Below are 27,473 nucleotides of genomic sequence, written 5' to 3' on the forward strand. Positions count from 1 at the left end.
TCTCAGTGAAGACACAGAATAACTATTAGAATATAATGTTATTAGGGATCACATCCTTATAACATTTATATATAATGTTCTAATATAAGGTTATAAAACCTTATATATTATATGCTTTATAAGCATATCCCATTTGAAATAATTATAATCTAATAACTATTAGATTATTAATTATTTATAAGTGGGGGTAATTGAAAAGGTGTGACTAGTGAAGTCACCCTTCCTCCTATATTTAAGGAGGTTCTCTCTCATTTGAGAGGTGTGTGAATTTGGAGCTTTATTGTGAGTTGTATCACTATGCATATGAGGTATTATTGGCCATGTGGAAGTATTGGAGGAGTGTCCCCAGGTTCATGTCTATTTTATGATAGACTATATTTGTAAGTGTTTTAATTAAATGATACTTTATGGGGTTTTTTACCCGAAAGGGTTTTCCCCATGTATATCTTGTGTAATGTGTACATTTTGCATGTATGTTTCATATTTCATTTACTTTATAATCTTGTTTATAATGATTAGTATCCTAAGATCCTGATTTCTAACATGGTATCAGAGCCTATTAGGCTATATTAGGCTATACATATCCTCTGAGCTCCTCGATGTCATAGTGAATATGTGCCCTAATATCTTTGGTGTGAAGAACACCTGGGCAAATGCTCAAGAACGCTCCCAGTGGTTCATCCAAAAGGGATTTGAATAGATGCTTCTTGAAATCGGGACGAGGGCGGTTCTTTATTTCCACCACCAAAGGAGTATTGACATTGGATGAAGAAGCCATGATATCAAATGCAGATACTGAAGCTAGGGTTTCTACAAACGAAAATACCTAAAGTTACTGTCAGATGATGAGATTGCTTTCGAGAGAAAATAATTGCACAATCACCTTGGACACTTGAATGCTTTGGAAATCGCTCTTCTGAATGCTCGATCGTTGTGTGAAGAAAATAACTTAACTTTTTCCCTTTTTATCACCGTTAACCCTAATTTTCCACTGTCATAAATGTTGATGGGAAGATTGACTGGGTCGCATAATCTGAAAGTAGGTTCTGGTAAACACTTGAAGTCATCTGAGTACCCATCCACAATCAGAATTCTCTGACTATAGATCTAATCCAGGGTATTTTCACGATCTTCAATGACTTGCCTACCCCTAAGGCAGAGTGCCTTAGTTACCGGTTGTTACTACTTCCAGTGCAAGACCTGATGGCTCTACCAGGTGTTCTACTAGTTGTTTATCTGATCTCCTTACCCATATTTTCTCATATTGTTTTTTGATATCTTCCACCTTTGCCTTTCCTTTCTCATATGCATTTCCATTAGTTATCGGTGGGTTCTTACTTCTGCAATATTAGCAATATGTCCAATCTTGTTGCATGGATAACAAATAATATTGTTCTTCTGAACTGCTTTATTAAGCCCTTGATTTCCTTGATTTACTTGATTCCCTTTTGATCTTCATTGGTTAGCCATATCTCCAAATCTACTACATGCATGACATCTTACATTTCCAAGACCAGTCAATGATGCATTGTTCTGATTATTCCTATTTTTACATTGACTTTCTATATGACCATATTTATTGCAAACAAAGCATGTACCATTGAATTTGTGAGCATTAGGATGTCTTACCAGTGATTTTCGGTTTTGGTTGTTGACATGATTCTGCTTCTGACCGGGTGATTGATCTTGTTGTGTAGTACCAGAGCTTTCTCCTTCTTCATAACCAAGACCTCTCTTATCATTAGCATCTCTTTGACTCTTCAGTAGTTCATCAATTTTAGCAGAGTTGGCTTTGAATTTGTCCTTGTATTCATTTGCAGTGACTAAGTCATCTCTCATGATTATAATTTGTCTCTCAAGTTCTTGTTCATTGTCCCGGGACTGGACTAACTCAAGTCTCAACATGTCATTATCATGTGTCAATCTGTTGCATTCATCAGATCTATCCTTCAATGCTTGAGCTAGGTTTTCTTCATTCTTCTTTTTGTCTTCAATCCCCTTGAACATTCTCATGGTTAAGGCTTTCATCTCATTCTTCAAGATAGTGTTCTCTTGAGTGAGTTTTTGACATTGATCCTTCATTGCATCTTCCTCATCATTGTTCTGATTTTGCAATTGATCACAGAGTTCCTTCCTCTTGGCTTGAACAGTTGAAATCTTTCCTTGAAATGAAATGATATGTTCTCTAGATTGCATTAGTTCATTCTTCAGTTTACTATTTTCCATCTTCTCATTACCAAGATCCCCAAAAGCAAGTTGAAGTTGTTGTTGCAAACCGGTTTCTATTGATTCCAAGTTCTGGATCTTCCTCAAGTGGTTAAACTTCTTCCAAGGAACTAGCTCTGATACCAATTGTTGGAATCCAAGAACACTGAGAGGGGGGGTTGAGTCAGTTTTCTACCGGTGAAACTAATTCTGAACTTATTGCTTATGAATCGATTAACAGGTAAATAAAATTAAAGTGCATAAACCAAATAACACATAAAGAAACAACACCATAACACCAATATTTATACGTGGGAAACCCCGCAAAGGGAAAAACCACGGTGGGGCTGATACCCACAGTATCTATATACTTGATCAAGGTATACAAATATTACATAGAGGGGATTGCACATGCAATCAGGCCAACTGCCTAGAGCTCACTGCTCAAATAGAAGGCTCACTAACTTGCACAGTATTACGAAGTGATTACAATAAAAAATGAACTCATAAGATGCATCTAACTATGTTGGATAAGTTCTTGTTTAAGTTATGTTAACCCTCACTATGTATCGGTTCACTGATGCTATGTCCAGCTACCGGTTGAGACTGCACACTAAATCTTCCTATCGCTAACCAAAATGCATACCATCAATCTCTGGTTAATTCACAACCATAATCGCATTCCAAAAATCATCATATAATCCATTGCTAAAAGATCTCCTTAAATACCCTATTAAATTTTCACCATGTCGGCTTCATTGAAGAATATAATCTTGTCAGTTGCCAGATCACAAGGTATAACATACATAATTCCGATGATCATGTCAACCTTCACATGCTAGAAAAATTTCCATGAACGAAATAATCGGGGCCACAAGATATCGTAGTCGAGTCCCATCCTTAACCGCGTTCCAAATACACGTTACCAGGATCAAGACTTAACTGGTTGTAATGCAAAGTGAATATACCAGTTGAGTGTAGTGAATACTGGTTAACCCAAACAAAGTAAAATGATAGATCAATGAATCCCGATGGAAGATATAGACACCAGAAGATAGAGTTGCCAGATGAGTTGTCATCAATGGCAACCCTAAGTGCCATTGGACTTACCGGATGAGTGCCAATTGCCAACAATGCACACACATACACACACATACACATGCACACATATACACACATATACACACATACATACACACACATACACACATACATACACACACATACATACACACAAATACATACCCACATACACATACATACATACATATATACACATACATACACACACACACATAATATACACATAAACACATACACATACACACATGCACATACATACACATACACACAGATACACATACACATGCACACACATACACATACACATACACATACACATCCACACACATACACATACACACACTCATACACATACACGCACATGTACATACATACACATACCCATACATGCACATACACATACACATCCATACACATACCCATACATGCATACACACATACACACACACACACTAAGCCATTTCAAACATCGGAAATAAGAAGACACAATGATCATTACAACTAGTGATAATATAAAAACTAACATGACCAATGTGTATGTTCATAGGCCAAATTTAGCTCAATTTCCAAAGGTCTTTAAACACAATCGAAAACACATCAAACACTTTCTTATCCTAAGGTCAATGTTCTCATGGCAGTAACTTTAGCCACAACCTAAAATCTCCGCTACCTCAAGTGTAGGGACACCTTGAGGGGTCACTAATACATTTGGCCTCAAATTTCGATGGAGGTTTCGGACGGACAAGGCTTTTTGTGATCAAATCTGATTTTTTTTTTGAAATGTCTGATAACATCAAAATACTGATGACGATGCCGACGACATTTTCCAACGATGGCCATGTTAGTCAGAATTACGACGACCAGAGGCATTATTAAAAAGAAAAGAAAAGCGCGGGTTCATTTGAAAACCACACACGATGGATTGAATTAACTCTCGACTTCCTCTACCTCTGCCAATTCCTTTGTTTCTTTTGCCTCTTCCTATGCCTCTGCCTCTGCAAATCGGGTTCAATGAGTCCTTTGCCTCTTTTTCCTCTGCCTCTTCCTCTACCTCTGCCTCTGCAAATTGGGTTGTCTAGCAGGTGAAAATGAAGGATTGAATTAACTTGTTTGGAGGGTATCGAACTATTGGAGATGGCGAAATTCCTGTATATTTTTGCATGTTGTTAAATTCCTATGGATTTGCAGGTTGTGTATTTGAATCATGTAAAGTTGGTTGCAGGCAAGTTCATTTCAGAGTGTGTGTCTCATAAATTTGAGCTTTTCATCCTACGGGTATGTTCTCATTTATCTGGTTTTCTTTACTTTCCTAATGCTGCAATTCCTAGCAGTTCCTAGTTATTGAAAAGTCTTCCAATTATCGATTATGTTAGATAAAGGCTAAAAGTATTGTATAAAAATTAAAAAATAAGTAAACCCTATTTACTATACCAGAATCAATCTGCTTCCTTGCTTGTAAATGAATGTTTTCCATCCCTAGTTATTGAAAAGTCTTCCAATTGTCGATTATGTTAGATAAAGGCTAAAAGTATTTACTATACCAGAATCAATCTTCTTGCTTTCTTGTAAATGAATGTTTTCCATCTGCTTGCTTGTAAATGAATGTTTATAAAGTAGTGATTGTATGAATTAGAAATGTGGTTCCTTAATGAAACTTGCTTTGGAAATACTTGATTCAAATATATAAAATCAATAGAATACCAATGCCTTGATTCCTTACTGGTTTCATATCATTTCAAATGAAAAATCCTACATTTAACCTTAGAGACAGTTTTAATAACTTGTTAATGTAACAAGACCATCATCTCAAAGGCTTCCATGTGAATTGCAATTAAAATGTGACATCCAGTTAGTCTTACTGAATTTAACTTTACTTTGAAAGACCAATAATACAATTTGAATTTTGCCAACCAATCCTTCAAATTGATATTCAAATTGAAAATCAATCTTAATTACAACAACATAAGATTGCACAATGAAACAATCTATGTAAATAGATTTATCCAAGGAAATGATCAATCCATTGAAAAGATAGATACCATCATGAATGAGAAACACTTGAATCTTTATATTGAAAATAAAATACTTAAACTAGTTGATTAAACTAGTTGATTTCAGTGCATATCCTCCATCAACTTGGTACTTCTAGACAACGAGTTCATAAGCAAATGCATAGAGATTGTCTTGATAAAAAAAACTATAAACTTGTGATATATGTCTCTCATAAAAAATCCTTCACATATAGATGAGGATTCGGTTTGAAAAATGAAAGGGCATACCCTTTCATTAAACTAGAATTAACAAAAAAACTAACTAGAAACTAACTACCTAAAAACCGCCCTAACAAACTAAAACTATAAAATACAAAGTCACATCTTTTGATATTTATGGATAGTCTCCAAGCATCTGATCGCACTTCTGAATGTGCTTCAAATGTCCCTCTAATTTGTAGGTATCTACATCGTAGATAATATCTCTGACCATAATCTCCAAAGTGATGAAGTTTTCCATCTGCTCGATTGTGTCTGTCATGTCAAGTACATCAGACCGGGCAATGTTAAGGGAAGCACTGAGAAGACTTTGGCACTCCACAATCAATTTATCCTTATCCTTAAACTTTCCATTCTGATCTTCAATTTTTGGAAAACCATATTGTACTATTTCCCTACATTCATTAAATTCTTTTTGCAATTTTGTGTCAAAGTCTTCATGCTTTTTCAACAGCTTTTGTATTCCTTTAATGACTTCAACATCTATATTGGCCATTGTCTTATAATGTAACAGAGTTCCTAGTCTATTATAAATCTGGTTGTGAGATATTGCATTATCCATATTCATTTGATAAATAGTCCAGAAATCTTCAAGGAAACCCTGCAATTTTTCGAATCTCTTAGTCAATAAAATAGAGGTTGTGTCAGCCCTCACACTTTGTATTTGCCTTTTCAAATTTTTATTTTCCAGTTGCACTTCTTCACATTTATTTTTCCACTGAGACCCATCATGGATTTGTGGCACAGGTTGTCCTCCTCTTTTTAGCAATTCTTCATATAATCCCTTGTATTGATCTCTTTCTTTGATCACTTTGACCAATTGTGCTTTATTATATTTTGAAATATCAATACCCATATCAGCAGTAACAATGGGATCTACTTCACCAACTTTCAATTTCATCATGTGACCAAAGGCTTTATCCACATCAATGATTTTTGGCATCTTATTTGGAGGGTAAAGAGCCCATAAAAGAAAATCCTCTTCATTCTAGTCAAATCTAGAGCCGACATACACATCATTTACCCCCTGAATATCCAATTTTAAATCCTTATTCTCAGAATGTAACATTCTATCAAAAATAAATGATGCACTTATGTCCCATCCTGGAAAGATGATGATGCCTTCTTCACTAAGAAGTTGTCTTCCCCTTTAAGGGATTATAGTGGTCAATTATAAACTGATTTCTTCCTTTAGTTTCCCCAACAATTTTGATTCTTTTTCAAGAATTACATTTGGGATAGAGTCTCTCAGTTTTTTCCCTTTGAAATTATATAAAAAGAATTTAAATTCTTTTGATTTAATAAAAACATCATCAGACACAAAGGCAGAATACTCATTGTATATTGCATCACTATGGATATCCAGCCTGGCAACAATTTTCTCTTGCAAGTCTGGCTCTTCTGTTGTGTCTAGTGCTTGATGCCTAGATACCACCTCAACTTCTTCGGACTTGCCTTCATTCTCTTCTTCTTCAGTTTCCATTTCTTGCAATCTCTTTTTATTTTCTTTCAATTTCTTGTTTAATTCATCAATGGTCGTCTGGGCCTCTTCCTCCTCCATGTTTCTAAACATGTCCTCTGCTTCCAAGTAAACATGAATATAATCTCCTATATTTTTACTTTTCTTGCAATTGTGAATAAATCCCTCAGGGTCATAATTGACCCTAGCAGCATATTTGAACAAATTGTATTCTTCAATCAGTTTCCTATCAATGGCTTCATAAGCCTTTGTTGATACAATGGTAAAATCCCTAACACTAAGAGTCCCAGGCAAGAACGTTTGCTTATGCATACCTCCAAAATGTTTGGCATTTGAAACACTTAACTGTCTCACAATCTCCAGATAAGCAATTCTATCTAGTACAAGCTTTGGCAACAGATATGGGGTTCCTTCGAAACCATAAATCCTCAAGCAAGTAAAATCCTTCTGAACAAACCAATCACCCCAGTTGTGATTGACAATACCCCTTTCATCAAAAACAACAGGTCTAAGAAATCTTTTAACTTCAATGGAAATAGATCCTTCACACGGGACACCATACATCTAGTATAATGGCTTTACTATTAGCTCTTCAAAGTTGATGTAGTTTGATTTTACATATCGTCAATCCCAAATTGATATCCACATCTGTACTGGTTGTTCTTTACCTACTCTGTCCACTGTGTTCAATTTTAAATTCATTGGCCACATACCCCTAAATCTTCCATAAAATAAAATCAAATGCATTAACAACAAGTAAAACTTGAAAGTGGGCTCCCTATTATCTCTGAGGTTCAAGAAACCTTTATGTAGTTTTTCTACAACATAAGTAGCATAATCAAAGGGTCTTGGCTCATACATCTGTACATTTGTTGCTAACACCAGCGGCCCAATATTAGCTACATCAGGGACCTCTATACCTCCAACCTGTCTGCATGACATATAGGTGTACTATAAGTAGTGTCTGAAAATGTCCATGTTGAATGGGGGACCATCCTCTTCAGTTAGAATGCCCTTCTGAACCTTATGGAAAGCTAAGTTCCACCCTTTATAAGTAGTACCCATTTTAACAAATTCCTCCTCTAGTTCTTCAAACGACAAGGGTGCATCAGGGTTAGGGTCTAAGCTAAAAACTTCATCTATGGTGCCACGGCTAAATCTAATAAACACTTTTCCATTTGGAAACTGAATGCATCTCTTCATAGAATTGTAATTTTTGACCAAGACTTCCACCAATCTAACATTTATGAAAACATTTGGAACAACTAGTTTACCTAAGTTGGTTATCCACGGGTTACAAATTGGAACTTCTCTGTCCTTTCTCATAAAATGAAATAGGAAGAGTTCATAACCTCTCACCTTTGTCCACACATCTCCAACCCCTTTAAACCTGTCCTCAAGCTGGTCTTTTCTAGGCAAATGTTGTTTTGACATCCTTGATTTTGGGCCTGGGGACTGCAATTGATCAATGATATCTTGATCCAGTTTTCGTGCAGGAGGGACTTCCATTGTTTTGTATTTTTTAGACGTGGATTCAAAGCCCTTAGCACTCCTCTTTCTTCCTAATGAACTTGCAGCCTCCATGATGTGTGATGAATTGTGAGCAACGATTCTCACATTGTGTGTTTTTTACCAAGATGTAACCTGCATTTGGTTTTTAATTTTCCTCCTATGATCCATCAATCTACTCAATTGCACGCATTAAATACAGGATTCTTTGGTTTCAGTTTTGAATTGTATCTGTAACGGCTCATCGGTATATGCTTTCCCGACGAATTACTCCCTTGGCGCCATTGGCAATATTTCATTCCTTAATTCGCTTTGTTTTTTATCGGTATGTGTCTTCCCGAGCCCTCCATCGAGTATCGACATAACCTTGAACATTTTATGTCGATAGTTACTTTTTCCCCGATGAATCTCTTGCTCTTTTGTTTCCATCGGGCATCAGGATAGCTTGAAATTTTACACCCCAATCTCTTTAAGTTGTACCAATGACTAAGGCTTCTCTCCCTATTTGTGTAAGTCTTACCGATAGCCATATGGTCTATCGACAAGACAACAATTTGCATGTTCTAATAGAGAAAGTCACGTTGATGATACTTTAGTAATGACTCAGTCAGTGTATATCCTCTCGATGTGTCTCGATGACCTTTGTCTTTTCTATGGTGCTTTCTTCGGGGTAGGCTACACCGATGGTTTGATTTGCAGACTTGTGGAGTTCTAATGGACTTCTTCCATTTCTCTTCCACTTCTAGACATCCATTCTTAAAGACATCCATACTCTCTTATTTCTTAAAGAAAATGGAAAAATAAATGGTACTAATATTAAGAAGCTACATACTCATCATGAGTAATGAGAAATAAACAAGCTTGTCAAGCTTGAAATCAATGTGTAAGGCTAATTGTGTCATTTTGTCAAAAGTTATCAAATAGTCCTATTCAAGTCCTAATTGTTTAAATAATGTAAATGTAACCATGGAAGGGTAATAAAGGTTTAATATGCTATTTTGAGTCCATTCTAAGGTGTTCAAAGTATCTAAGTAATGTTTAGTGGTCATTCATGTCAAAAGGCAAAAGTTGTCAAGGTGTCCCTAAAAAGTTGTAATGCAACAATGCATAAAATGTTGTCAAATTGTACATTTCGATCTTAGGGGTAGTTGGAACCATGAGAGGCTATAAAATCCATCATTTATTTGGATTAAGTGTGTGTGACAGAGTTGGAGGAAATTCTTGTAAGGCTAGATCAAATAAAGCCTCTGACTGTCACTTAATTCTGCAGGGTTTTGACAGTTATAGGGTTGTATATCAGTTTGAAAGTAAAACTTCCATGTAATTGTTTATTGGATAGATAGGAAGGAAGTTTATTTCTATAAATTGAGTATTGGAAAATGTTTTTGCTGAAGATTCAATGAGAAAATTGATATTTTGTTCAATACTTTTAATTGTTGTTGTTTACAGTCATGATTATTTGTTTCTTTAGATGTTTTTCCTAATAAGATTTGGATTGAATCCGGCCCCTAGTAACCTATTTGATTTTGTAGAATGAAGAGTTGTTTTTAATTCAAGACAGGTTTGAAGGTCATCCATGGATTATAAAGAACGTTCTAATGGTTTTTGTCAAAATTGTCATAAAACCCTTGTTGACAGGGTTGAAACAAAAGAATTGATTATGACTCTTAATGTAACCACTCAAGTTTCTTCATATTTTGGATTCTAATAGTCAATTCAATTTTCTTTCATATGAAGTTGGTTTCATGTTGACTTCTTCCTAAATTCATCATTCCTAAGTTGATTCTATTAGATGACACAATAAAAAGGTTTCTCTTTTTTTAAAACTCAAATATTTTTCATCAACTTGCCAAAATCAAGCTTCTTTTTTAGCCAAGAAAACTATCTAAATAAAATAGTCTTCACAATTGAAGAGAGTCTAAGTTTAAGTAACATTTCAACTTCTATATAAATAGTTCTAAGAAGACTTTCGTACTTGCGATATCCTTTTGCGTACTTTGTGAAGGTTACGCACCGAAGTTTCGATAGCCCGACTTTTTTACGTGTGAAGAAAGACCATATCAGAAAATATCAACGAAGAACAAAATAAGGAGACAATTGCTAGATTGTGGTCTAACTTGAAAAGAAAAGGTGATGGAAAATGTTATTGTCCCTGCAAAATTTGAAAGGGCTTAAAGACTAGAAGACTTCTAATCAAAACAGCTAAGAAACATTGTAGGCAGCATGGTCACATTGAAGGGGGACATGATTATCATCCATTGGTAAGTTGTTCATTATATCGTTTTAACAATTTATATACATAAGAAATCACTTCATGATGAGATCATGATCATGGTTTATTTAAGTTGATCATTTTTATATAGGTCGAGCTCCCCAGGGCACATGATATGGACCAACACCACTCGGAGAATATGTTATTTGAAGTGGAGGAACATGGAGTTGTGAATATCGAAGCTGAAGATAATGATCCCATGGAAGATGACGATCATGCGCCATAAAACACAATTGAAGATGATGGTACAAATACATTGATCCATGGCACATCTAGTACTGGCACAGCCGATCATGATGATCAAGATGACTTTGATGTTGTTAATGATTTACCTGTACTTGAGAAGGCATACGAGCCCCTTTATGAAGGCTCCCAAACAACTCTTCTCTCCTTTGTATTGTTGTTGGTGAACTTCAAGGTTATGAATGGTTTATCCAACATAACAATCTCACGTATGTTAAGGTATGTCATATATGTCATTATAGTTAATAAAGGGTGAATCATGTACCATTAATATTCTTTATATTAATAAATTAATCTTTTGTCGATTAATAGGTGAGTTTTTGTTACCACCATCAAATATTCTACTTCGCTCATACTGAGAATTATCTTCCATTCTGAAAAATATTGGAATAGAGTATCAAGCAATAGATGCTTGTCCCAATGATCATATTATATATCATAAACAACATGAATTTGCATAGAATGCCCTGAATGTCATATTAGTAGATATCAAACAGATCAAATAACCAAAAAGGTGTCTCACAAGGTTCTTTGTTATATTCTCATTATTCCATGTATGCAACAATTATTTAGGTGCACTAGCTTGGCACGATTTATGGATTACCATGCACGCAATAGAAGTCGAGATGATATTATTCGAATGCCTACGGATGGTTCATAATTTATGGACATAGAGGAAAATTGGCCACACTTTAAAGAAGAACCTCATAATCTAAAGCTTTCATTGGCAGTGGACAGTGTCAATCCATTTGGAGAGATGAGATTTGTTTACTTGGTGTGGCCAGTTTTTGTTATCAACAATAACATTCCTCCATGGATGTCGATAAAGAGGGAGCACATAATGTTGGTGATGATTGTTCCAAGTATCTTATCATTTAATAGTCATCTACATTTAATTATAAATATTGCAGTAAAATGGTCATAATAATTATGTAATGTTTTTGTTCATTCAACTAGGTAAGTACCAAATTAAAGATATGAATGTGTATATTGAGCCTCTTATCGACGAGTTGCTGGAGTTATGGAATGGTGTCACTATGTATGATGTCTCCAGACCAATAGGACAAAGACAATTTCAATTATATGCAATGCTTGTATGTACAATACATGATGCCCCAGGGCTAACACATTTTTGTGGTATGCTACAGTGTTTAAGTTGCACATTATAATTATAATTATAAAAATTAACATATTTAACACAATTATACATTATCTTGTAGGTCTTCAAATAAAGGGAAAATTTGCATGTCCAGTTTGTGGTCCAAAGATGAAATCCCATCATTCAAAAAAGTTTAGGAAAGCAGGTGTTTGATGAGTATAGGCACTTCCTCCACAGAAATCATAAGTATTGAAATACTGAAAAACATCTTTGCAATGGGAAAGAAGAGATTACATCAAAGCCACTAAAGAATGACACCTTGCCTATGGAAGTTGGAATATAATAGAAGTAATCATCAAGGTAATGTCATTCCATCTAATGGTTTATGTTTGGAATTTGTATTTTTCTATTGTGTTTTGTTTACTGATGATGTAATTGATGATTGTGAAGGTCGTCAAGGCATTAATGAGCACCTTCCAAAGGGACAAAATTTATCCGAGACAATTTAGTAGGTTGACCTACTAGGAGCAGCTACAAATTATGCATTTGTTTGATACTATGCATATTGTAAAGAATATAACAGAGACATTATGGAAAATATTGGAGGAAAAGCGTGACAAAGAAAAAATTGTCAAAATTTGTAGTGACATTCAGGAATCCAATCATGCAATGAAAAATGTCATTCAATCAAATAGAAATGGAGACCAAATTAATATAAGTGCCCTTCCTTGGTTATCAATGAACCAGCAAAGCAATGCTATAAAAGAAGTCATATAAAAAATTTGATTTCCAACAGGATTTGCAACGAACATAAACAATCTCATATCAAATAAAAGTGAATCTGGGCCAGGGATGAAAACACATGATTGGCATACCTTCATTAAGGTAATTCATGTTCTTGTGTATTTACTAAATATTTGTATACTACACATGTACTTTTAATTGTATTATGTTAGAAAACAATGAAAAGATCATTTGATAATTGTTGCAGTGCGTTCTACCTCTATCTCTCCCAGACAGATTTGACAATAATGTCAAGCAAGTCATATATGATCTTGGAAAATACATGAGGTAAGTAGTGATCTTTGTTCAATGTGTTGTATAGATAATATATTTGTGATTTTTCTAACTTGTTATGTAATATATTGTATATTATTTTGTAAAGTCTCATTTATGTATTTTTGCGTCTTGAATCTCTTCTAGATGGTTGTCATCTAAAGAAATCCATTAAGAAGATATAAAATATTGGAAGAGAAAAATTCCTCATTTAATGTGTGAAATGCAAAAGTGTCTACCTTCAACTTCTTTCAATGCACAAGAACACTACCCCATACACCAAGTTGAGGAGATTGAATTGTGTGGACCTATACACACTAGGTCAATGTGGATGGTTGAGAGGCACTTGAAATTTTTGAAGGCTTTGGTTTGACAAAGAGCACATCCTGAGGGTTCTATGGTGGAGGGATATATGGTATACCAGAGTATGGTGTACATTGTTGAATATCTTCCTAAGTTTGCAATAGACATCCACGTAGATCTCATTTGGGATCCCAACCCCATTAACAAATTCGAAGGAGAGTACTTGATGGGGTAAGGTAGATTGAGGAAAGTGAGAGATAATTATAAGATGTTATTGTAGTTAATTAATTCTTAATCTTCTAAATAAATTGGTTCTAAGTCGTCTATTAATTATTTGTACAATTGGTCAGGAGTGGGATGCGCTACATTTATATATTGCAAACAATATTGATTAGATGATGGTGTGGATTGAACGATGTCAACATTTTGGTTGCACATTAACATGGGAAGATGTGGCTTCATTGGTTAAAGAAGCTTATCGTAATGGAGATTCCAATGTTACGCAAAGGAAAATTGATTTAGCATATGGTTTAAGAGATAAACAGGTACGTATAATTTTATTAATCACCCGTATGTTTATCAACTCATGATGCAATGATTTTAACATGTTAAACATATTGTAGGTCAAACACCACAAGGCTATGTGTTGCAATGGTCATAAATTTTGCATCAAAAAGTTGGGTGACACAAAGAAAACTTGTGATTCTGGGATAACTGCAATCTTTGAGGTCACCAATATTTCATCTAGAAATGACATACATCCTCAAGAGTCTCAAAATCGATACTATGGCATTTTGGATGATATACTTGAGTGTGACTTTAATTCCTTCAAATTAGTTTTCTTCGTCGTTGAATGGTATAGGCTACGACCGAATAAAAATGATCCTGATAGAACTGTTATTGAACATGATAATGGATTTACAATGGTTAATACAAGGTCGTTTGAGCTAGTTGGGGATAAGCCCTATGTTCTTCCAAGCCAATGTGAGTAGGTATTTTACTCAGAGGTTCCACATAAACTAGGTTGGTCATTTGTTGTTAAACATGATCCAAGAGGAAAGTTGATAAAGTATAATGAGATGGAAGAAGAAGATATCGAAGAAGTAGATGATGATGATGATGATGATGATGATGATGATGATGATGATGATGATGATGATGATGATGATGATCCTGCTATTGATGGTGATGGTGATGGTGATGGTGATGGTGATGGTGATGGTGATGGTGATGGTGATGGTGATGAGGACAATGATGATGATGATGATGATGATGATGATGATGATGATGATGAGGATGGTCGCAATGATGATCATGATGGTCATGATGATGAGTTGGATGAAGAAGAAGATCAATGACATGAATGAAATGTATGACATTTTTTGAACTTTGTGTTTATTTATAGAATTTGGATTGTTTATTAGCTATGTGATGGATGGTAATTTAAAATACATATGTGATGGATTACATGTTTATGATGATACATTTGACATTTTTTGAACTTTGTGTTTATTTATGGAATGTGGATTGTCTATTAGCTATGTGATGGATGGTGATTTATGATACATATGTGATAGATTACATGTTTATGATGATACATATGTGATGCCTATGATGCTCAATTACATATATGATGATACATATGTGATTCTTATGATGCTCATGATACATATGTATTTATTGTTTATCAAATTACAAATGTAATGCTTATGATGCTCAATTGTTGGTGTTGATTTCATGTATATATTTTGTGTGATGTTGTCACCCTTGGTGTAAATAGGCAATTGAGTATAGACATTGTCAACCCTTTAGTTGAGGATCATGCACAGTCTACATAAAGTAAAGGTAAGGAATAAAAAATATACAATGATTATGATGATTGCATATTGTTCATGTTGTGTACTATGTAATTTTTAGTATATGTATTATGTAATTTTTGACTAACATAAGATAATTGAATTACATATGCAGGATCCTGAACCCCTTTGACGAGGATCCTGCACAGTCTCATGGATCGACAGGTATAAGTCAATACACCCTATAGAAAGAGTTTATTTTTAAAAAAATACTAGGAAAACAAAGTTCCTCAGTTCTTCAAACCTCGACATTAGCAACAAATCTAATACAGTTATCAACACTTGAGGCCCCAGTTGGACTTATTCAATTTTTAATCTCAACGATAACTTTAGGGCCGACTTCTTCATCAACATTACCCTCATTTGCAAAATATCTCTCTCATTACCAACTAACTCTCTCATTTGATGGAGTGCAGGTACCACCAAATAGGTATTTGTCAGATGTGTCTTCCTCAAGTGAGGGAAATGTAGGAATAGTCGACGAAAGTGAGACATGTAGTAGGTCTAAAATAGGGAGATCAACTAGAGGTCAAAAGATTAGAAGAAAATTCAGTAAACGCATGGAATTTTTCCTTGCTCAAGGGGGGACATGATCTTATGAAGATGAGACCAAAGGCGACATCGAGGTGCCCTTGAGGTACAAACATATAGAGAAACAATGAGTACCCAAGGAACTTCCTCCAATAAACACTGATTTTTGTGTTAACGAGAGGATATATCACACAACACCTTCGTCATTACATGGTTTGGGCCTATTTTCCATGGATGACATAAAGGTTTGTTACAACAAAGTTGTTGAATTGATGGAGTATGTCGGACCTTGTTACAATTACAAAAATTGGATGCAGATTGTTTGATATAAAAAAAGTATGCGTAGGTATGCACTGTCAGCAAATTATATACAACAGAAAGATAATGATCAAAGTAAACGAGTGGTTGTATACATTGATGGAAGGCCAAAAGCAACAAGGAATATTGCAAGTTTTATAAATAGTACGCGACCTAAGACAACTAATAAGCAACCCAATTGCATATTTGAGGCACGCGAGGGAAATTGTGTATTCGTATGTGCGATAAAATCAATAAGTGCAGGGGAAGAGCTGTTAATTGACTATAATTTAAATCGTATAGATACAAACAAAGTTACTAACATGGGGGTGGTACATACTATATACCATTTAAACCAACCTCCAATTAATGACTCCAATATACCATCTTATTATTAAGTTTTTTTGCTAAGTCTATTGGTTTCATTTCGCTAACGTGTTTATATTTTTTCTTTGTCACAGGGTGACCTAGATCCGTCACATAGCAAAGACAGAGATGTAGGTCCCGACACTTCTACCGACCAGGTAAACCTCATTGTAATTGTACAAATTAAATAGAAGCAAACTGTTACATTATTATGTTATTTTCTTGAGTGTTTTGGAGTAATTTTGATAGTGTTAATAATATTCTTGTCATAGACGGATGTTCAGGGAAAGGGAAAGGATCCTCCCTTACATCAGCACCTCAGCACAGTATTAAGTGATGAGGACTACGCAATTTCCACAAACCCTATAGAAGTGATAAAAATATCTATCACAAAAATTAATAAAGAGATTGTTGTTTTGGTATGCATGACCCCTCAGACTGATGAGATAAAAGATAGGGTGAATCAATTGATGCAAGTAGCAGAAAACATGTGAGTCAGCAGTAATGAAAGGTTTAATTATAACAAAAGTTCAATAATGGTTTATATTTTATACTATTTTATGTCACTAACTAAAATATGTACATGTTGTTTTTACAGAATTTCATCTGTGATCATCAACCTGGTGGACATGATCAGGGTATTGCAGGTAGTGCAGGTGATGACCATGTTCTATACATTAAAACTACTCCTTCTTTGGACTTGTGAACTTTCCTTTTTTATGCTAGTGTTATTTACACAGGCCTTTCCCTGTCTATACTATTTCTCTCTCTTTAGAATGAATAATAATAAGTTTTGTGTGTATATATGATTGTAATAATAATTTATTAAACTGTTAATAAAGTATTTAGTTGCACAATTAGAAGTTCTCATTTGATCTGATCTGCTCACTTGTAATTTAATTTACTATTATTAAATTATATTTCAAAGTAGGAACATTACAAAGACCAATAAGACAATGTGAAGTTTGACAACATGAGATAGCACATTGAAGCAATCTAAATAAATAGATTCCATGGACTATCTTTTGTAAGGACTATACTAGTTTATCACTTACACTGCCCTCTTGTCACAAATTTACATACCTTTGTCCTGCATCAAAACCTACCTTCCTTATTCTCCTTCATATTGTTGTATCATTAAAATTAGTATCGAACACTTAATACAGGTTCATATTTCTTTACAACTCTTGATAAAGGTTCATCCTTGTTTACAATTCTTACAGTTTTCATATATTTAATGTATTATTCTTCAAGTGTTGTCAATGTTCCAGTGGAAAGGCTGCCTCATTTGAGGTTATTCCCGACTGCAATGTCGGCAATAGTTAGCATGCAGACGTCCTCTACTTCTCGTCATGTTGACCCACCCACTGTTGGTAGATCCCTCTTTTGCTCTCTCTTTTGTTATGTTTAAATTTCCCTTGAAGTGTTCTTTCTTGGGGGCATCTCATAGTGGATTCATTTTCTGCAGCAGGAGATGCACATGAGGATACGCTAGAGGCAAATACTAGTGATATCATACCATCATTTCCTGGATCTTCCCGTATTTCTAGTATGGGAACGTTGCAGACCACATTGGTGGTGAGCAATGAAGAATTAATTTCCTTGAAGATACAGAAGGTTCCAGGTACTTCAAAATTATTATTATATATAGTGTAATTGTAATTTACTTACTGATCACTCATTTTGGACTAATTATCCCATAATTTTTTTGCAGGAAATGATATTTTTTATAAAAAAATTAATGACATTGCATTGCAGATGTTTGGGCCCACCATATGTAAGAGGTGGAACATCATATGTGAACTAACCCTAATCCAATATTTTTATTTCACATCATTTCTAGAATAGTTTTCCTTTGATCCATTTCTTGAACTATATTAAAGGTAGCTTCAATTCACTTTTGAATCTAATAGGTTTGGTTTTTCTTAAAAGGTGGAATGACCAAGAAAACAGGTTAAAAGATGAACTCACAAATCGTATGGTTGAGTTCGGAAATGACACATTCGACAAAACCAAGCTCCTTGAAAAAGTTGGCACATATCTAACGTATGTGAGGGACTAGTACAAGACACATTTAGAGAAGAACATAAAGTACGTGCATCCCCCCATGATTCCAGAGAAGAAGTGGAAGGACCTAATTTTGGATGCAAAGGAGAGAGTTGAAAGGAAAAAAGGAAATCCACCACTAGACGCCAGAAGAAGGTATGTGATACTATTAAGAATGTAATTATGTACTAATTACTCTTTATATTTATATAATCTAACATATTTCAAACTTTTCATAGACTGAGTGACACATCAAAGGCAACCAAGGCAAGACAAGAAAGTCATGGGCAACACAAACTCGGCTCTAGTGGTTATATGAAACGTGTCGCACGAATTGTAAGAATCAGTAAATGAAATACCACATCAAAATATTTATAAATTGCAAACAATTTTTTTTTTTAGCAAACAATACAAGCAAAATCCATGATACTAAGCAAAATTGCAGGTCTCTAAATTCAATAGAGTGCCCACAGAAGATGACAAGAGAATTTCCTACCAGCAAGGCTATACAACTGTGGTTGAACAGCTACGACAATTGAGTGGGAAAACACGAGAGTCTGGTGCATTTGTCACACAGGTAAATAAGCTATATGAAAATAATTTCAAATTGAATACCTTACCAATAATCTATTTGATGTTAAGTTCCAACATAAAGTGAATTTATTTGTTTTAATTAAGCAAGCAATAATAACAAAGCGCACGACATTGGAATGTAGCTTGATAATCGTGGAACACAACCTCCACATGAAGGTCTAAATGTGCATCCTAGTAGTGGAGGTATTCATTTGCTATTCAAATTTTTTTATGTAATTATTAATACAAATAAACATCTTAAATTATAATTGGTTTAGAAATTAATGTAACCTTTTTTGTTAATATTTTAGAGCATGTAGTTGGTGGTGACCAAGTGGAGCATGATCCAAGTAGACAACATCAGGAATGTGATGTTCCCCAGTCAGGTAAAGATCAGGACCGTTGTTATTCATTTAAACATATTTAATTACAATTGGTGTATTGATTAATGTAACCTTTCGTATTTCAACTCCAGAGGATCTAGAGGGTGTTCAACATGTTGAGGTTGAGGCTAGACAAAATGATTTCGAAGATGATGTGGCCCCATCAAGTGAAGAGCGCCACAGTTATGTTCTTTAAATTAATGAAATACTTGTAACAAAAATAAAAAATGATTTGAATTTAACCCATTTCTTTGTTATTGCAAAGGACCCCCCTTTGCATCGGTATCCTCGTCCTCAAAAGAGGACTAGGCATACATCAAGATCACGAGCAAAGGGCAGAACAACTAAAGAGGGGGGAAGTGATGAAGAAAACGATGGTTCACTTAGACTTTTCATAGCTTCAAAAAAGAAATGACTGTAGTCTACATTATTTGATAATGACTGATTTCTATGTGTTAATGAAAGTAATTATGTGCTAATGAATGTTCATGAATGATATGTGTTAATTAATATTGATGAATGTTGTGTGTTAATGAATGTTAATGAATATTATGTGTTATTGAACATTATGTGATAATGAATGAATGTTATATTGTATTAATGGATGAAACAATGAATGAATGTTAGATGTTAACGGGGAATTTAGAGTGATGTTAGGGGGGGCCGGGGGGTGGGGGGGGAGGAGCCAAATGATCTTCCACCTTCACGTGGTTGGCCCTATTAAGTAGATAATATTAAACTATTCTCGAGACCAAGCGAAGCTCAATAAGATAACACACTTTTTAATATTTCATCATGTTGCATAGTTAATCTTATTGAAATGTGTATATTGAATCTTATTGATTCTGACATTTATTTTTTGTTCTAGGTGGATGACTTGGAAGAGGTCAGTGATTACTATCAAAATAGGGGTCGCTTTGATGAACTCATATACATGTTTGTGATGATAAGCAGCACTGGAAGGAACCTACATATTTATATATTCAAGATGATGAATATGATAATCCTGCCACTACTATCATGAACCATTCTTCAAAGGCATCGGATCATATGCAATTCAAAGATGTTGTAGTTAAAGTGGCCAAGGTTGAATTGTACTACAAATATGTACACTTTTATTTGCAAGAACACCTAGATCTTATTAATGACCTCTTGAATGTCCTTGCCCTTAGGGTAGACCACACACTAGTGGTTGACATCATGCGTAAGGTATGACTCTAAACTATTTTTTTCTGTTACTATTTTTTAGGATTACCGAGATGTCTTTCACTTGGGTATTAAGTTTTTCTAGATGTTCTCTTTAGCAGCTATTTGGTTTGGAAAATTTTCATGACTAACTTTTGTTCTGTTGTATTTGTTATCCACGTTGGACATCTTCATCTTGTGAAGCCGTACATGGTTGCAGTACAGAGCAACAATGTAGATGTTGTTAATGAAGCTTTGAATGAAATTTATGTAGAAGAGGAAGATTATGATAGGCTTTGAGAATCTATAGATATGCACGCTAACTTTAATTAGATAGGGCTTGCTAAGAGGGTGAGAGGAACTTGTCTATTAGTTCTTTCATTTAAGTTAAAGTGGGATGTAATTTAGCATTTGAATAGTTTTCTAATGATCTTCAATTTCAATTAGGTTGAGAAACATGAACTTCTTGAATTCTGGTTAAAGGCTTTTCTATAGCGAATTTTCGAGTAGGCAAATGATTCTTGAATTTTGTCTGGTTATATTTATTGCTTGCTGAAAATTATGAAATGCTTACTTATAAATGTTTATGAAGTTGTGCTCGTATAAATTAAAAGTATGATTCCTTGATGAAGATTGCTTCTGAAAATACCTGATTTAATTATATCAGATCAACAACAGACTAGTGCCTTCATCCCTTACTGATTTCATACTATTTCAAATTGAAAGATCCTACATATAACCATGGAGACAGTTTGAATAACTTGTTTTCAAAACAAGACCATCACATCAAAAGTATCTATATAGATCGTAACTGAAATATAAAATATAGTTAGTCTTATTGAATTTTAACTCTGCTCTGAAAGACCAATAAGACAATTTGAAACTTGCCAACTAACCTTTCAAACTGATGCTCAAACTGGAAATTAGTTTCAATCACAATAGCATAAGATAGCACATTGACGCAATCTAATAAAATAGATTTATCACATGGAACTAATCAATCAATTGAAAAGCATATACCATTCAGAATGAAGAACACTTGAAATTTATATTGAAAATAGATAATCAAACCAGTTGATTTCAATATGTATCATCCATGAACTTTGATATTTCCAGAAAATAAACTGCATAAGTGTTGTATAAAATTTGTTTTGATAAGATCATAAAACTTGAGGTTTCTCCCCCACTTGTTCTAAAAGATCCTCCATTTATAGATGATGATTCAGTTTGAAAGTGAAAGGGCATGCCCTTTCATTAAAACTAAAACTAAAAAAAACTAACTTCCTAAAAAGTGTCTTTACAATATGAACATATTATAAAAACATAGAAAAACATAACTCTGGGCTCCAACTTAGACATCAGATCTGGTCTCCCAGCATCTTGCCGCAGTTCTAGATATGCTCCAAGTACTTCTCTGACTTATATGTGTCTGCATCATGGATGATATCCCTGACAATGACTTCCAACGTGACAAAGTTTTCCATCTTTTTCACAGTCTCTTTCAATTCAATTCCATCAATTTTGGCAATATCAAGGGCGACATTGAGAAGACTACGACATTCTGAGATCCATACATATTTATCCTTTATCTCACCCTTCTGATCAGTTAACTGTGGGAAACCATGTTGAACAATGTCTTTGCATTCATCATATTCAAATTGTAATTGTTCATCAAATTTATTGTGTCTATCCAGCAACCTCTTTATTATTTCAATTTCTTTTGTTTCCGCTTTGGCCATTGTTTTATCATGCAACCTTGTTCCCAATCTATTTGAAATTATGTTGTGTGAAACTGCATTGTCCATGTTCTTTTGAAACACTGTCCAGAATTCTTTCAGAAAGCCTTGTAAAACCTCAAATCTTTTAGTTAGCAATACACCAGCAGTATCTGCCCTCACACTTTGCATCTATTTTAATATACTTTTATTTTCTTGTTGCAACTCCTCACATTTTTTCTTCCATTGAGAGCTATCTGAAGTAAGAACCATTGGCACCTATCGCCCACTTCTCCTTAGCGTGTCTTCATACAACATCTTCTACTAGTTCCTCTCCCTCGCTACTCTGACCATCTGTGCTTTATTGAATTTTGAAATATCCACTCCGATATCAACATAAATAATTGGATCAATTTCACCAACTTTTAGTTTCATCATATGGCCAAAGGCCTTGTCAACATCAATGATCTTTGGTCTCTTGTGGGGAGGGTACAGAGCCCATAACCTCAAAGATTCCTCATCCTGATCAAATCTTGAACCAATAAATACATCATTTACACCTTGTATATCCAATTTGAATTCCTTGTTTTCTGAATGCAATAAACTATCAAAGATAAAAGAAGCACTGAGGTCCCATCCGGGAAACAAAATCACCCCAACCTCTATAAGCAGTTGCCTCCCCTTTTGAGGGGTCATTGTGGTTATCTTTGCATAAATTTCCTCTTTTAATTTCTTTAACAACTCAGCCTCATTATCAGGCGTTATGTTGGGAATAGACTCCCTCAATTTCTTCCCTTTAAAATTGTACAAGAATGTTTTAAATTCTTTGGAATGAATAAAAACATCATCAACAACAAAAGCAAAAAACTCCTCTAACCGAGAGTAAGCATGAACTTCTAATGTTGTCTCTATTTGGCCTTGCATGTCTGGCTCTTCTTCCTTCTCTGGCACTTGCCATCTAGAGACAACTGCATTCTCATCAGATTCACTTTCTGCCTCCTCCTCCTCAGTTTCAATTTCATCAAGTCTTTGTCTATTTTATGCCAGTTCATTATTCAGTTGATCAATTACCTCTTTGGCCTCTACATCCTCCATGTTCCTGAAGATATCTTCAGCCTCAATACTGACATGCAAATAACCTCCCAAGTTCTGGCGCTTCTTGCAAGACTGAATGTATCGTTCAGGATCATAGTTTTTCATGGCATAATTCTCATACAAATTATATTCTTCTATCAGCTTCTTATCAATTATTTCATAAGCTTTGGTTGACACTATGGTGAAATCACCAAAACTCAGTGTCCCAAGCAGGAAGGCTTGCTTACGCATATCTACAAAATGTTTAGTATTGGACACACTCAATTGCCTCACAATCTCTAGATAAGTTATTATGTTCGGTACTAGTTTTGGCAGCATGTAGGGGCTCCCCTCAAATCGGCATAGATCTTCTCGATGCAACCAGCTTCATCGCCATGAGGCTTCCTGATAGTGTCTTCACTCCGCTCAATCAGTCCGCTCCTTCATCGGGTATTGGGGTAATCCAAAATGAAACATACCAATAAGAAAAAATTTCCCGATAGAGTATGTTCCATCGGTATATGTTTCACCGATGATTTCTTTGGGCATCGGGATGGCTCAAAGTAACACATACCGATTGCTTTGGCTATACCGATGCAACCGACTTCATCGCCATGAGTCTTCTCGATAGTGTTTTCGCTCCACTCAATCAGTTCACTCCTTCATCGGGTATCGGGGTAATCCAAAATGAAACATACCGATAAGAAAAGCCTTCCCGGTAGAGTATGTTCCATCGGTATATGTTTCACCGATGATTTCTTCGAGCATCGGGGTGGCTCAAAGTAACACATACGGATCGCTTTGGCTATACCGATGTAACCAGCTTCATCGCCATGAGTCTTCCCGATAGTGTCTTCACTCCGCTCAATCAATCTACTCCTTCATCGGGTATCAAGGTAATCCAAAATGAAACATACCGATAAGCAAAGTCTTCCTGATAGAGTATGTTCCATCGGTATATGTTTCACCGATGATTTCTTCGGGCGTCGAGGTGGCTCAAAGTAACACATACCAATCGCTTTGGCTGTACCGATGCAACCGGCTTCATCGCCATGAGTCTTCCCGATAGTGTCTTCGCTCTGCTCAATCAATCTGCTCCTTCGTCAGGTATCGGGGTAATCCGAAATGAAACATATTGATAAGCAAAGTCTCCCCGATAGAGTATGTTCCATCGATATATGTTCCATCGATGATTTCTTCAGGTGTCGGGGTGGCTCAAAGTAACACATACCGATCGCTTTGGCTATACCGATGCAACCAGCTTCATCGCCATGAGTCTTCCCGATAGTGTCTTCGCTCCACTCAATCAGTCTTCTCCTTTGTCAGGTATCGGGGTAATCCAAAATGAAACATACTGATAAGCAAAGTCTTCCCGATAGAGTATGTTCCATCAGTATATGTTTCACCGATGATTTCTTCGAGCGTCGAGGTGGCTCAAAGTAACACATACTGATCGCTTTGGCTATATAGATGGACTCTTCTTTTCACCACTCTTATCGGTATCATTCTTACCAATACCCTCATCGGCTATCGGCAAGACAATTCTCCACTGTTGCCACTAGTGTTTACTATGTCGATGGGTCATATCGGTATAGTTTTTGTCGATGCGTCAATTCTCCTCAACTTTGCTCCTTGATCGGTATAACTTCTGCCGATGATTACAACTCTGGCTTGCTACGCGCTCTCATCGATATATGGTATCTCGATGCCTCCTCACCTCAATCGAGTGATCGTGAACTTGCAGAGGAATTGGTGGTGTATTTTGTGGAACAGGTATACAATTGGTAAAACATATAGTTGGTTGTTCTCTCTCACAAGGTAAAGTATATTTTGAATTTTCATTTTGGATTGGGGTATTGAAATGGGGCTTTCTTTTGCAATTTGGAACTGCAAGGCAAGAAAGAATGCTTTGCTTCATGCTTGTTCATATGCTATGACTTGATCAGACTAGATGTGGCTTTGGAACTTGCCTGGATGAATAATATGATTGACTTTGAGTTTCCATACCTACTTCAGGTTCTTGATATACTCTGATGATTCTGTGAATATTTTAAGTTTCTGTTTAATAAACATTTTAAATCTTCTGCACAATTAAATAGCTAATATTCAAAGAATTACCTTTTCAAAGTTCATTCGAGAATACACGACAAAAGTTGATGAGCTTGTTAAGGACAAGTTAGAGGCTATCCAAGAAGAGAAATCCAAGGAGAAAGAAGAGAAAGATCTTGTTGCTCAACAAGTATGCATTTTTCTTAATTGAGCCTCAAGGAGCACTTGTTCTACTCTACTGACAGTTTTTAAAAATTCAAATAAATATGTGCCTATTTTGTTTACAGAATATAGCATTTTAAGAGCATAATTAAGGAAATTATAAAAAAATAGCATTTTTCAGGAAATTATAGAAAAATTATGTGCTAACATATTGCACTGTCTAAAAAGGATAATCTTTACAGGGATGCAATGGAAACTAGTTCTCAATCAGGTGATCGTGAACTTGCAAAGGAATTGTTGGTGTATTTTGTGGAATAGATATTTTGTGGAACAAGTTAGAGATTGTCCAAAAAGAGAAATCCAAGGAGAAAGAAGAGAAAGATATTGTTGCCCAATAGGTATGCATTTTGCTTAATTGAGCCTCAAGGAGCACTTGTTCTACTCTACTGACGGTTTTTAAAAATTCAAATAAATATGTGCCTATTTTGTTTACAGAATATAGCATTTTAAGAGCATAATTAAGAAAATTATAGAAAATAGCATGCGCATTTTTAAGAGCATAATTAAGGAAATTATAGAAAAATTATGTGCTAACATATTGCACTGTCTAAAAAGAATAATCTTTACAAGGATGCAATGAAACTAGTTCTCAATCGGGTGATCGTGAACTTGCAGAGGAATTGTTGGTGCATTTTGTGAAACAAGTATACAATTGGTAAAACATATAGTTGGTTGTTCTCTCTCACAGGCTAAAGTATATTTTGAATTTTCATTTTGGATTGGGGCATTGAAATGGGGCTTACTTTTGCATTTGGAACTACATGGTAAGAAAGAAGGCTTTGCTTCATGCTTGTTCATATGCTATGACTTGATCAGACTAGATGTGGCTTTAGAACTTGCCTGGATGAATAATATGATTGACTTTGTGTTTCCATACCTACTCCAAGTTCTTGATATACTCTGATGATTCTGTGAATATTTTAAGTTTCTATTTAATAAACATTTTAAATCTTCTGCAGAAATAAATATGTGTCTATTTTGTTTACAGAATATGTATGCTCAGCTTCTTCCCCTTTGCTTTGCCAACACCTCCAATGCCTGGCATGGGAGTGGGCATGGGAGGTTGCTTTCAACCAGGTAAGAGTAGAATGGGAATGCCTCCCATGTCAGCTTATGGTATGCCACATATGGGTGGCTATTGATGGGATTGAAGAACTTAATGTGGGACACAATTCTTCAATCATACATGGTTTTTTGAGGCTGATCTTCGAGTGGAAAGATTAGATTGTCAAATTGTTTTTATTGTCGTTTGGTTGGTTGATACAAAATAATGAGTCTTTAGTATTATTGTATTGGTCAATCAGTTCAAATATCTCCATCCACCAAGCATTCGATGCTCGAACCATTGCATGATTAGATTGTCAAATTATTTTTCTTGTCGTTTGGTTGGCTGATACAGAATAATGAATCTTTAGTATTAACATATTGGTCAATAAGTGCAAACATTTCCATCCACCAAGCATCTAACGAGGATGATATATGTCCAAGAGCATCCTTGTCGGATAAGCAGTGAGAGGGTGTCGGAATTCCAATGCCCACCCAATTTATTCCGACGACTATCGAGTTTTGCCAACGGCTAAGCAGTGAGGGGGCGTCAGAATTCCGACGCCCACCCAATTTATTCTGATGACTATCAATTTTTTTCCGACGGCTAAG

Source organism: Cryptomeria japonica, chromosome 5 (assembly GCF_030272615.1).
Source record: "Cryptomeria japonica chromosome 5, Sugi_1.0, whole genome shotgun sequence".
Lineage (NCBI taxonomy): Eukaryota > Viridiplantae > Streptophyta > Pinopsida > Cupressales > Cupressaceae > Cryptomeria > Cryptomeria japonica.